The sequence below is a fragment of the Panthera onca genome, chromosome F2, assembly GCF_046562875.1.
Source record: "Panthera onca isolate mPanOnc1 chromosome F2, mPanOnc1 haplotype 2, whole genome shotgun sequence".
NCBI lineage: Eukaryota > Metazoa > Chordata > Mammalia > Carnivora > Felidae > Panthera > Panthera onca.
The window spans coordinates 65,540,395-65,555,265 of NC_138356.1; the positions used below are offsets into that span (position 1 = coordinate 65,540,395).

Genomic DNA, 14,871 nt, shown 5'->3' on the forward strand with positions numbered 1-14,871 from the left:
AAATAAGAACACTTTGCTCTCAAATGCCAAGTCCCATTAGGGTCAACGCCTCAGGGAGCCTGGATTTGAGGTTGTGTGTCCAGTAAGGGATAGGGCGGGGGGGGGGGGCTCTGTATGTCAAAAAGACAGCATGCGGGAGTTAGAAGAAAAATTCATGGCAGGTGACCAATAGCCATCATAGGCATCATAGCAGAAAAACAGTTTACAAATACTATTTCAGAAATGGAAAAATGGGATTTGAAATTCTCTGATTGGCAGTTCTCCTAAAGGATAAATCAGTCATGAGAACAGGAAAAAGAAGAAAAAAATGTTGTAATGTTATTCTAAATGAGTGTTTAAAATTACACAGAATCACAAACACTGGACACTGGTGATGCTTTTCCCAGGTTATACATATGCTAAGAAAGGTCACATTCTAGAATATCTAGTTTATGACTATTATGTTGAATATTAAGCTGATTATTAAATAGGCCTATATGATCTAGTCATGTTTCATTATTTACCTTCACTTTTAAAAAATGTTTATTTATTTATTTTGAGAGAGAGTGAGCATGAGTGGGGGAGGGGCAGAGAGGGAGAGAGAGAACCCCAAGCAGGCTCCACGTTGTCAGTGCAGAGCCCGATGTGGGGCTCAATCCCACAAACCACGAGATCATGACTTGAGCCAAAATCAAGAGTCAGTCACTCAACTGACTGAGATACCCAGGTGCCCCATACCTCCACTTTTGATATGTAGAGAAAGCTTACGAATTATGCCCTGCCTTACTTATAAGCATCTAATAAACTAATTTGGCTATTTCTCAACTGGTTATTTAATCGGAAACTTCTGTGAATCATTTGATAAAACAAATCAGTCTCAAGTCCTCTGAATACTTAGATATTTGTATATTGGATTTTTTTAGTATAGGGAAAACCTGTTTCTTCTCCAGCAGGAAGGACAACTCAGTGTCGCAGAAAAAGAAAGCTGGTCACTTTATTTCTTCCCTTCACTGTCTCCTGCCCAGCCTAAGCTTGCGTGGCCCATGGAGGAGCTAAGCTGAACGCTGTTAGAACACCTTGAGTATATCACCAGGGAAGTGAGGACTGATCTGCTGACCATTTCAGCCTTGTCACAAAGCCACCCTGCTGACACAGAGAGGATAGATAAGCAGCCCAAACTGACCATGACCCTGGGAACACAGAGGAAGGCTGCCCCACCTCTCCGTCACCCATGAATCTGTAGTTAACCTCTGTATATAAGTGTTGAAAGCTTGTGCTTTATGGAATTCACAGGCATCATTCTCCCAATTTCTCAGCAAATTCACTAGCTTTAGCGGGTGAGCTTTATGGTGAAATTAAGGCATTGGCAGACCATGTCATTACACCGCTGAAATCTTCTAAATATAGCTCTAAGATTTAAGAATAGCATTCATGCATAATTCTTATAACCTGGAATGATATAAATAAACAAAAACCAGAGTAATATCATAAAGACCAGGCTAATGAATGGAAGGTGGCCTCTCCACGGTGGCTCATTTAAGACCCAAAAGTGGCGTGGATGGATGCTATTATTAAATATACAAATCTGCTTATACAAATAATTGTTATCACATCTTTAATAACACCAGTATTATAGTTTTGCCCACGTCCTAAAGATGTGTATACTTATTTTTCCTCACTAACCAATATATGTCCCGATAAAAAATTAGAAACAAGGCCCTAATCCTGAATCTATTCATTGCTCTCAGCTCATCCTAAACATGGCCTCCCAAGGAAAAACTACAAATAATCATGTTGATCCTCAACATCCTCCATTAACATTATTTTCCTTCATTTCCTGTTGGTGCTTATACATATGCCTTTGGTCTTTGCGATGTGTCGTCTATCAAGAGGAATTTGCAAGCCATTCATGAAATTTAGTCAAAGATGTGTTAAAAATGTGACTAGTACCAGAAATAAAGATTTCAGAAAATATTGGGGAAACATAGGATAAAAGAGAGAGCACAGAGAAAAAGGTAGGTATCCACTTTTCTTTGCTTCTCTACATAGTTAGAAGAAACAAGTATTTTCCTGGAGTGACAATAGACAAAAGAACACTTTTCAATTATGTCATTTATGCCTTTTTCATAACTCTATTCATCACTTGGCTTTGTTTGTATGCATATGTGCATGTGTTTTCTCTTTTGAATAAATTAGGCCTAGAAAGCAAGGAGAAAGAGGGAGGCAGTGACACTGCCCAGGAAGGCGCAGAGAAAGTTTAATGGAGTAGGTGATGCTTGGGCTGGAATCTAAAAGACCAGTGCTCTAACCCCTGAGCTATGGCACCAACCACGCTTGGGCTGGAGTCTAAAAGATGATGCTTGTGGTTGGATGAAAATGGGGAAGGAAAATCAAGGCAGATGGAATAGAGGTTGCAGAGGCAAAAAAATATATATATATAGTGACATTCTAGGCTTGCCTCGAAAAGCCATATAAGTGGAGCCTTAAAGTATGGCTTTTAGCTTGGCAGTGAGGAGAGGGATAGCTTTCCATCTTGAGTTCCACCAAAGAAGATTCTGAGGCAAGGATAGTAGTGCATATGGTTTACTGGACAAGAGATCTCAGGAAAGTCATTTAAGGGAAGATGGGAGTAAACAGGGAAGGGGGGGTGGTGCACAGAAAGGTGAGGTATGTAGCCATTTATCGCTGTGGACAACTGGAATCCTGTGAGGGCACTTTGGAAGAGTATGTAGACTATACTTCAGAGTTTCCCAGGGCCTGAGCAAGCCGGGACATTCATTGCCTAATTCCTCTGTCATCATTGGAGGAAAGCACCAACTCCGGCTTGTTTTCTGCATGCGCTAAGTATTGTGCTGCCATCAAAAGAAGCCCTTGGTCGGAGTCATAGGGGCTTGTAGTGAGAAGAAGCTTTCTGTGGTTAGCAGTAACCCTGAGGTGATAAAAGGAGGGCACCAACTTTCTGCCCAGCCTTCTTTCCTACTCTCTTAATGCCATTCTCACATTATCCTCTCCATGCCAGCCTTCTCCATTACTTAGGAATGGCTCCATCAGGGCTCAGTTCTGCATCGTAACCCGAGATAAGAGATGTTCCCCTCAGCTCCTGGAATGAACTAGTCTCTTGGGGGAGAGGTGGAGAAAATAACAGTGTTATTTATATACTCTAAACCCCCAGTCCACAAATTCTTTTGACTTGATATCCTTCTACCAGATCCACCCAAAGATCTGTTGGTTGTTGAAGTATTAAAATATTTAGTGACTTAGAAACAAGTAGAATAAACTCTTCCCTTCCAGAAGAGCCCAGAGTCTGAGAACTTCCTTTCAATGAGGTTTTTGACAATCTTCTTCAAAACAATCGTGGTCAAACTCAGGAGCCCAGGTGTGTGGCCCACCTAAAGATGTAGGTATTTTATACTATTTTTAGATTAGAAAATGGCAGGGAGAATTTACGTTAGCTTCCAACATTTTTAAAAATTCTCCTTCCTAGTTAAAGTGGGTTTGGAAGATCCTGTCTCCATATTCCTTGACTAAAAAAACACTAAGCCTTTTTTTTTTTGCCCTGAGATATTTTTGCTTCAATAAATTACAGTTATTTGTTGAGTACCAATGGCTTCCTGTTACAGTTAAAGAAAATCTAAAATCTGGGGCACCTGGGTGGCTCAGTAGGTTAAGTGTCCAACTTTGGCTCAGCTTATGATCTCACAGTTCATGGGTTTGAGCCCCGTGTCGGGCTCTGTGCTATCAGCTCGGAGCCTATGGCTTGCTTCGGGTTCTGTGTCTTCCTCTCTGCTCCCCACCACCTCATACTCTATCTCTCTCAAAAATAAATAATAAACATTAAAAGAAAGAAAGAAAATCTAAAATCTAAAATGACCTGCAAAGCTCTGGCCCTTCCTGCTTGTCTGGCCTCATCTCAAGTTAGGCCAATATGAGCTTACTCTGGTCTGGCCACGCTGTTCCCTTAACATGGCAAAGTCCTTAGGGATTTAGATGTTCACTTTGCTATACTTGAAATCTCCCCACATTTCCGCTTGTCTAACTTTCTCATTTTATTTACATCTCTGGTTAGATGTTACTTTATCTGAGATGTTTCCTAACCTTCCTTTTTGAAATGTCACCATGCTTTATCTTTATCCCCTTAGACTGCTTCCTGGTTTGGTCACTTTATTTTTGTTCACAGATTCATCCCTAGTGCCTGGTACACAGAAGGTGCTCAATGAACATATGCCAAATGAATAAATGCCTTGGGGTCACAGGATTGTCAGACACTTTTTTTTTTTTTTTTTTGTCCACAATATTTTAATGCTTTTCCACTTTTAAATACTGGTTCCAATTTTGTGATTGTAACATTTGGGATGACAGGCACTTTCATACAAATAAAATTTAAAGGAAAAAAGATCTTAGACGGATTGCAAGGATTATATTCTTATGGAGAAAAAATAGCATAATTTTCCTATCTGCAAGGAGAAAGTTGTTTTCATTAAGGAAGTCGAAATTTATAGGGAAAGGCTAAGGTTGTATTTATTTGAGGACTAGTGATTGACACAGTCATACTTTTCTATGTGCTTATTTTGTTTCCTTTTTTTGTGTTAAGTGTTTCCCTCTCACTCCAAGATATGGTATATAAGGTTATCCTGACTCCTAATGAGGGCAGGGCAAGGTATTAGTTTCACTTTGTTCAAGTTCTTGCCTTCAGGCAAGGATTTGACAGCATTCATTAAGGTAACAATCTTCTGAATCAGTGTGATTCATTTGGTGTTTTATTTGCCTGTTTTGTTTACCTGAACACAGTAAGAGCGGCTGATTAACACACAAAGAACTTTTTAATGTGTGGTTAGTAAGATAGTCTGAAATGATATTAAGACAAAAGAAAAAAAAAGCCTTTATATGGAGATTTTGTATATCCTCAGGGGTTATAATTTCAACTTTTGTGTGCCAGAAATATCAAATTGCCTTTATTAGCTTGCTTAAAGATAGCAAGAACCAATAAATATTGTTTACTTCTCCAGGTTTGGTCTGGCCTTCCTATCACTGCAGAGATACCTGTTTTTGTTTGTTTGTTTCAATTCTGAGATCCCCTAGCTTGTCTATGCTTCTGTCCTGAAAGAAGGAGACTATTTAACTTCCTGTAAAGCTGAGGTCCCTTTAATCATAGACCAGATAACAGACCAGTTACTGTGGAAGACTTTTTAGGTACCAAGTCTCACTTTCAATTTAGCTATGTTATCTAGAATTTCTAAAATAAACACGTTTCTCCTGCACATAGAAAACACACACACATTTATATATATATACAACACACACATATATATTAATTATAATATATATTATATATGTATATATATAATGCATATATATATATATATATATATATATATATATATATATATATATATAAAGAAAAGATGTAGGAATGATGTTTCCCCTTCTGGGCACAGCATTTGAGAGAGAACGGCTACCATCCATTGAAAAGTAATGCAGGAAGAATTGGCAAACAAAAGACATAAGGAAAAACAGGTTCTGTTACGAACTCCAATTAAATGATAAATATGGTGTCTGGAAGTAGTATGGTTTCAACGAGGTGGTCTGATAATTGATTAAAAGACTTGATCATAAATGTTTTCTTCAGTATCAAGCCAGTACCCCAAGGCATCTTCACTTTAATTCCATTTGTGCGCCACGCATATGGCATACTCCCCAGGGAGGCTAAGTGCGGAGCTGTTTGATTTTCACAGCCACTGAGAAACAGGATTTCTGCAAGAATGGGTGGCTTTCTGGTTCACTTTTCCCCACAGACTTAGCAAAATCACTCACACACAGTAGAGATGCAAGAATGATTTTTTTTTAAATGCATAATATGAATGTATTCTGTGATATTTTCCTCATTGAAGATATTTTAAAATGAACTAAAATAGCTGATGTTACATGAAGCAGAAATACCTACCAGAATTTAGATAATGGTCATATACATGATTTGACCCCCAAATATCCATTTTGGCTTTCATTTCAAACATCTGTTTTTTAAAAAAAGTAATATAAAAATGATAGATTGCTGCACTCCTTATATTTCCTTCATCTGAAAAATTTTAATTCAATTTCCAGTTATTTTCTCAACTAAATATGTTAACAGTATTTGCTCTTATTATTTTTTTTTAATTTTTAATGTTTATTTTTGAAAGGCGGTGGGGAAGGGCAGAGAGAGAGAGACAGAATCCGAAGCAGGCTCCAGGCTCCAAGCTGTCAGCACAGAGCCAACGGGGGGTCTCAAACTCATGAACGATGAGAACACGACCTGAGCCAAAGTCAGAGGCTCAAATGACTGAGCCACCTAGGCACCCTTGCTCCTATTTTTGAATGGGAAGAGTATCCATTTTCTGTTTCTTAATGGTAATATTTAGGTCTTCTTTCTCTGATTTTCCAAGAAAATGGTTCATGCTGAGTTCAAATAGTAATTGAGCCCCATCCAGAACGTAATGGGCAATTACAGATCTCTCTAATTTTGAGAGCCTGTGATATGAGTCTATCCAAGTGGTCAGCTCCATACCTACGAGAAGAGCGTGTGGATAACCATTCTGGCCACTTGGGACTACCCTGAAATCTATCTGCAAATTCCATCCCCTGCCCAAACACTAAAATGGCTCTGATGCCCACGTAGGCCTCTGGAGCAAGCTAGAATCCAATCTTGTCAGCTTCAGCCTCTGGTGTTCTGCTGTATGGTCTATCAAGCATACACTCAAGAAATTTAGACTGTCACTACTGTCCCCAATGTGCCAAACTATCTCAAGAACAAATGGCCCAAATCATTGTGAGAAAAATCATACTTAAATCCAGTAAATCAACCAAACGAGGCTTTTCTACAGCATGCCCAAGTACTGCGTGGCTATTTCAGGGCCCAGATGAAAAGCAAGTTGATGAATGTCAGTTACACTATTCAAAAGCCCAATGAAGTTAAACACTCGTCCATTTGGAATCACAAAGGCAATGCCCACTTCGCAGCACATATACTAAAATTGGAATCACAAAGGCATTTATATCCAAGAAATCAACCAGTTGAATAATCCAATAGATCTCAGAGACCCTGGGGTATCTTTATTATGGTCAATTACATAATAAACCACTTCTTTTTAACAGTCTGCCATTGGATATCTTTCTCAGTTTGCATATCATTTAAAAGTTCTTCCATCCATGCTTCGTATTCCAGTTCTGATAAAAGTCTGAAATGTTCTTTTCTCAAAAATAGTAGCTTGCCCTTGTGGACTCACTTCCAGGGGAGTAAAAGAAAACACTACAAATAGCAATCGAAAACTAGTCAACCCAAAGAATAACTTTCATTTTTCCCCCTTCCTTACACTTTCATTAAATAGTTCTTTCTCCTTAGGAGGGAGCGCTTACCACCATTTCCATACGCCCCAGCATGTTACAATGATCTCCAAGTAGTTTCTGCACTGGTTTAAGAATTATCAACAGGAGAGGAACCAGTACCACTGAAACGGTAAAGTGTAGAAACTCCTAATGTCTCTTAAGAGAGAACCCCTAGAGGACTCAACACTGATGAGCAGGAATGACTGAAACTTCTTTGATCAGTAGCTGCCCGGAAAAAGAGTCATTCCATGTTGTATGTTTTTGGGTAAACATCCAAATGTCCTTACTTTTGGTACTCCAGAGGCATCCTGTTCTTTTGTTATTGAAAGCCCTATAAAAATCAAAGTTTCCAGGCAGAAAAGCGAATCTGTCACACTGATTTGCTTCCAGGCCCTGACACTTATTTACTATGTGGTTAATTTGTATTTGATGATAGTCCAGTGAGGTTATGTACAGCTACTGTGTTACATTTTCTCCAGTTGGTCAGTGAGTTATATCAGGAAAAAATGCAATTCAGTAGCGGACTGCAGGCCATAGATGAAGGTCATCTTTGCTCGATTATCTAGTCGTGGCAAATTAAAGATGATTAGATGACTCCTTCCAATTAGTGAATGTGTTTCTTTGCTTGCTTTTCTGAGTTAGTAGGTATTGCAATTGCCTATATCCTTTTTCTTCCCAACTATAAACTCAATGAGAGAAAGGATTATGACTTGTTACTATTAGAACATCAACACCAGGGACAATACCTGCAAATAATAGATGCTCTGTAAATATGCTGAAGGAAAGAATACACGAGCCAGCAAAACTGTTTCTTAAATGCCCACTAGAGGGGCGCCTGGGTGGCGCAGTCGGTTAAGCGTCCGACTTCAGCCAGGTCACGATCTCACGGTCTGTGAGTTCGAGCCCCGCGTCAGGCTCTGGGCCGATGGCTCAGAGCCTGGAGCCTGTTTCCGATTCTGTGTCTCCCTCTCTCTCTGCCCCTCCCCCGTTCATGCTCTGTCTCTCTCTGTCCCAAAAATAAATAAAAAACGTTGAAAAAAAAAAAAAAAAATGCCCACTAGAACACCCTGGTGAAATCAATTAGCCTTGATCCAGAAATCAAAAAGTTCAAGGCACAATGCAGTTCACTTTCATTATCTATCCTTTCATATCTCTTGAACATGCTGAGCCTCAATTTCCCTGTCTGAAGAATGAGCAGAAATTAATCCAACAAGCCCTTCTGAGACTTGTGTGGTTCTCTTAAAATAATGTAGATGAAAGCGCTGTGAGTTATAAGCCGCTGCATAAATGTATGATCAGACATGGCATGTCCCCCTGACACGGATCAGGGAAATACTTTAGGAAGTGAGAGGGGGGTGTAAGAAGGTGGAGAATGCTTAATTTGCCAGAATTCTCTGGGGAGCATGGAATATGGTTGTAAGAAACATTTGATACATTACTTGAGGTACTGAGTGAGATCTTTTACCACTCCTACCCCAAGAGGCATGCTCCACTTTCAAATAATGCTGAATGAAGCTTTCTTCTAAGAATGAGCTCTCCACTTAACTGCAGATTTTTGAATACAGAGTGGGACAGAAGTATGGAGCCAGAGGGGCACTGCTTGAAGCACAGAGGATGATTTCCCTACGCCCAGCAAACTTCCCTGAAAATTAAAGAGACAATCATTTATTTCTTTAAGACTTTGAGATGATGATGCCTATCAAAGATAACAAAGCAAAAGCCTGTCTGGGATGTACACATATTGTACATCCAGCCGCATGTATAATCACATCAGAATCATATTGGACCTAGAGAAACTCCAGACTGTGTATCGTGAAGTCAGAATACATTAATGTAGGAGGGATCAAGCTCAATCTTAGCCAAAAAGTTAATCTCAAATAGCAATGTTGGGACAGACCTGGAGTCAGAACCCAATATTCTACCTCCTGGTGTACTAAACGTTTTACAAGTGATTATATTTTAAGCATTGATTCAAAACCATTGAACAGATTGGTGATTTGTGCCACATTTTCCCATTCTCTCTCTCCAAATGGATGGCCTACATTCAAACCAGGCAGATAAAAACTGGTAACAGCTTGCTAATGGATGTCAGAATCTTAACTCATTTTATTCAAGTGTTCCTTCATTTATTCCTTAATTCATCAAACATGTATTAGATGCCTAAATGGTCCAAGCATCTGGAGTTGCATAGGGAATTATAGTAAATACAAACAAACATTGTGTGTATGTGTGATCTGAAATGTTTACTAGTTGTGGTATGAGAGAAGAAACATACCATTAAAATAAAACATTTGGCTCTTGGGCTAATTGCCAAGATGTTCGAAAAAAAAAAACCAACCATGTCCATTTTCTGTGCTCCTCATCATGACTGTGTTAAATCAAGAATATAAAGCCGCCACCAGAGATTTGACTGCAGTATTTCATTTCTCTTATACAAATTAAATAGAATACTGACATTCAAATTATGCCTATTTTCACCTTAATGCTTTTGCAAGATTACCTGAAAACTTCAAAGCAGTTTGAAATAGACTCACCTATATATTAGTTAATTCGATAAACATGTATAATACGTCTCACGTTCCAGGCACAGTGAACACGTACTGGGGAGTACAGATATAAAACTGCTCCAAAAGAACTCGTCATTTGAAAACAAGTAGCGGTTGAATAAATAGCTTATAATTCAGCACGACAGTACAACTCATGCAAGATACAGAGAATGCACAGAGGTGCATGGAGGAGAGTGAGGTTCATTGGACTTGGGTGTTCAGAGGTTTCCTGGAGAATGCTAAGTTACATTTGGAAGGAAGGATAGGGGGTGAGGGTAGAGATGGGCATGTCAGAATGAAGGATCAACATTTGCTGAGGAACAGAAGCATACAACAAATTGTGTGCCCTGGGAAATACAACCAACTCATGACTACGGGAGCAAAATACACAAAACTAATTATGATAAAGTTGTTTTTTAGATATTACTAACTTCCATAAGACAAACCCTTGGGCTGTATTAGTTGAAATTTTTACAGTCTTCCACATTCTCTGTCTCTCCATCAGATTGTTACTTTTGTGATCATATAGTTATGATATGGAAAAATGGCCAGCCAAATGCACAACTGACTACATGATGGCAAAGACAGAATTGGGATGCCACTCTGAAATACCTTTCTACGGCCACTGAAAGATTTGTCTAAGGTCCGGATCCCTCCTTGCCATCTTCTCCCTAGCATCTTTTATTTTCTAGTAAGTTTTTCATCCCTTCTTCACTCTCCTTCCTTACCCTTCCCCCCTCCCCCTGTCCTCCTTCTCTTCTTCCTCTTCCTCCTCCTTCTATGAGTCTACAACCTCCTATGTCTATGACTGCATCCCAAACCTACACTTCCGTTTATAAAGTGCTTTTAAATCTATGTTTCCAGAATTCTTCAGAACATCCTGTGGAGAATCCTTGCGGAAGTCTGGGCCAGTGGCAATGCGGGCTTACTGTCTTCACAGATCTTTGCCAGATTCACATAGATCTGCTATTTAAATTCGGGCTTTGGGCAAGATTTCAGGTGAAAAAAGAGTTCTTATCCTTCTTTAAATTTTAAAATTACTCCCCTTCTAGTATGACTCTCCTCTTTTGAAGATAAACTGAGGCAAATAGAGGAGTAGTGACAGTATTGATACTGTGCAGCTATCTAGACAGAATGACACTCAAATATGGGTCTTTTATTCTCAGAGGCTCATCACATTAGATGGTTCCAGGCAAGGGGTCTTTTCTACCACCTCACCCACTGTAGGGAAAGAAATCCCTGTCTGGGAACTGTAACAAGAGGGTCACCGTGCTCCGTGTTTCTCCTTAAGTATAGACCTAACTGCCTCCTAACCTCCTTTTACTTTTCATCAGAAACCCTCTGTCCATAACTTTCCACATTTAATTCAGTGTGAAGACGTTAATTATGAATTTACTACATTTATTATGCTCAGTCTTGGAAATACAAGGTTAAAAGTATATGTGTAGTCTTTGAAATGGAGTTTCTCATCAACTTCTCTGGGGATGGGAGACACGGACATGCACACAGCAGAATCCTTCAATGAAGGAGGCATGTTGTTATGGGTTGAATTGTGTCCCTGAAAAGATATGTTGAAGTCCCAGTCCCCAGGGCTCCAGAAAGTGCCTTTGTTTGGAAATGAGATCGTTGCTGATGTGACTCGTTAAATTAACATGGAGTCACACTGGAATAGGGTGGGGCTCTAATCTCACATGATGTGCCCTTAGGAGAAGATGGCCACGTGAAGACACAGAGACACAGGGAAGGAGAGCACCATGTGACATGGAGGAGAGACTGGAGTGGCACATCCACAGCCCAAAGAACACCAAAGATTGCCAGCCATCATTAGTTGCTGGGAAAAAGGTATGGAACAGATTCTCCCTCAGAAACCTAAGGACTCAACCTGATTTCCATTCCCTGATTTCAGACTTTTAGCTTCCAGAACTATGAAACAATAAACTATTGCTTTAAGCCACCCGGCTTGTGGAACTTCATTATAACAGCCACAGGAAACCGATACAGCCGCATAAAGTTCACACGTGAACAAGTCATTTTCCAGTCAGCTGTGTGTGTGGCACACCTGTGGGAGTAGGTGACATTTTAGTTGGATGCTCAGGGGTAAGTTGGACTGGTCCGGAGGGAAAAGGGAGGGTAGGCGTCCACAGCAGAGGAGAAACAGAAGCAAAGGACAAGATTTGGAAAGATCTTTTGGCATCTGAACAACGCTGAGGAGTCCTGCACAGCCCCAGCGTGGAACATGAGGTGCTTTGGGCAAAGCTGTTGCAATGCCCTTTTGCAACAAGAGTTTACTTAAATAAATAAAAAAGAAACTTCAAGTTTTGAAATCACTGTGTGTTTGTGTGTGTGTGTGTGTGTGTGTGTGTGTACACGCGCATGCACGTGTGTGTGTGTTTAAATATGTATCTATCCCCAGATGGTTTTCCTTTCTTTCTTTTAATTTCTTTTTAATTATGGCAGCTATTCTCCAAACATGTTTTTGTTTATCTCAAACTAAGTATACAGTTTCAACATATGGAGCATATTTTGTTTTACTTCAGTTTATCTTAAGAAATCAGCTTTCCTAACTCTTGTTGGCAGTGAACCCAAATGATTTCTTACTTTTTATTTCCCCCTTTACTTTCTCCTCTTCTTTCTTTCCTTTCAATTATGATTTATCTGTATCTCCCTCCCTCTCATTTTCTCTCCCTTCCTCCTTCCCTTTTTTCCTTCCTTCCTTCCTTCCTTCCTTCCTTCCTTCCTTCCTTTTTCCTTCCCTCCTCCTTTCCTTTCCTTTCCTTTCCTTTCCTTTCCTTTCCTTTCCTTTCCTTTCCTTTCCTCCATGCCTCCCTTCCTCCCTTCCTTCCTCCCTCCTTCCCTTCCTTTCTTTTTCCTTCTGGAAAGTCACAAAAGGTATCTGATGTTGACGAACTGGCTCAATTAGTGGCAAAAACCAACTGTTCCTTGGCTTGTGGATATTTAGTCAGCCTAGAACCTACACAAATTAGAAATAATGTGAATAAACAAGCCAGCAGTAATATTTGCTCTTATGTTTATAGTACCATGAACCTGGTAGTCAAGTCTGTTCATAATCTCGACCCAAAGTTTCTTATCTGCCTTGTTGTGCATGATGCTTTTCCAACACTGTGTATTCGCCTTCTTTGTTCTTTCTTTCCTCAGAAAGCTCATTTTCATCTTCTCAGCCTATTGCACTCCACTACACCCTTCAAATTCCAGTGCATGTGTCCCTCCCTTTGACACATTTATGATGCTCCCTGACAGAATTAATCCTATTCTCCCCTGCATGCTCCCAGAGCTCTGTATATCCCTCTATCCTTGCTTTCTTGTGATTGGAATTTATTTTCATACCTGCCTCCTCCACTAAACTGTGATCAAAAAATGGTTTCTCATTGCTCTGAAGTCTTCAATCTAGCAGAGCAGAGGCACAGAGTAAGCACTCCGTAAGTTCTCACTGGAGACATGCTGGAGTGAAAAGGGATTGCAATCCTTCTACAAGGAGTAAAAAGCTTGTCTTTAATATCCTTGCGACTCCTCTGAAACCATCTGCACACTTCCCAATTTGAAGAGTGCTGGGAATGTCAGGAACTGGGCACTTGAGGCAGAAAGCCACCAGGAATGCTGAGCCTAAGACTCTAGGGAAACTGATCCTTTCTTGGTATGTACATTCGTGTAGCAGAAACTGGGCATTAAGTAGACTTCAAATGTAGTGTGGAAGCACAGTGATACAGTCATGAATGTTTCTGCAGTGACACTATACAAAAGAGTCTACCACTTAAGCCAACGCTAAAAACTATTGCTGAGATGGCTTCTGAGGGTAAGTGTGCGGTAATGACTTGTGAGGTCTGCTGGAAGCATGAAAAGAAGAAGTAATGGCACGTGTGAGGCATACTTAGCTTGCCTGTACTCCACTAAAACAAAGCCTATGTCTTTCATCTTAAGACCTCCAGAACCTTATTTGACACATTGAATATGATCTACATGGGGCTGTTGGAAGGAAGGAAGGAAGGAAGGAAGGAAGGAAGGAAGGAAGGAAGGAAGGAAGAGAGGGAGAGAGGGAGGGAGGGAGGGAGGGAGAGAGGGAGGGAGGGAGGGAGGGAGAGAGGGAGATCGTCTAACCTCATAAATAGCACACACAAGAAATTGCCAGCTTCATAGGTACAGGTCTATAATTCCTGCACCCCTCTATTATTATCAAGTCTTTTCAATGGCCTTGTGATATAAGAAACCTTAAAAATTACATTGCATGACCCCTAATTCCAGCAACTTAATTCTAGCAGTGACCTTATAAAAGCCTTTTATGTCCCTCAAGCACTGCTCAATGGAAATCTGTGCACCGAGTAGGGTTAGTGGCCCACGAACTAAGCACTGGTTCTATGTTGCTCACAGTGACTGCGGTCCCCTTTCTCTGACCACCTCCTTCTAACAAGGGGCTTGGAAGTCGCAGTAATATAAGGTGGTAAGGAGAAAAATGCAGAGAGGCTAAAATAGATAAGGTGGGTTGGGAACCCGGGGAGGGAGCTAGAATGCAGGTAGGTAGGGTGCCAAGCAGGTCTGGTCGGGGAGGAGGGGCAGAGGGCTATGGTGCTGTACAGGGACCCACTGTCATCAGGGGTCAGCCTCACTACAGTGCCCCCTTGGACCTAACTGTGTTCCTCCCTGATGTCCTCACCTTCACTTCTTATGGGCAAATCAAACAGCTTCTTGCCCTGTGGTAGTAGGACTTCAACATCTATATGTTCACCGGAGAGCCACAGCACTGGACCCCGGATTAGGGTATGTTTGTGCCACATCAGGACTACGGGACACTGTGACCTGGGAGAAATGCTAACGGGTCGTGTCCATCCGTATTACAAAGATGGTGTGTGAAGGACTGAGATGACAGATGATAATTACAGAACGTTAAATGCTACAGACACATGTCTGGACTATTGTCCTTATATTGTCCTTATGGTAGGATATTCCTTCCCAACTGAGGATACTCAATCCCAGG

General features: G+C 40.5%; 1 long non-coding RNA gene and 1 pseudogene across 1 annotated transcript in view; both read right to left on the reverse strand.

The window, feature by feature from the left end:
• The window catches only part of LOC144615076 (uncharacterized), a 100,223-nt gene that overhangs the window by 30,383 nt on the left and 54,969 nt on the right, over positions 1-14,871 (reverse strand). The window lies entirely within an intron of this gene.
• Positions 6,321-7,886, reverse strand: LOC132664674 (metalloendopeptidase OMA1, mitochondrial pseudogene; annotated as a pseudogene).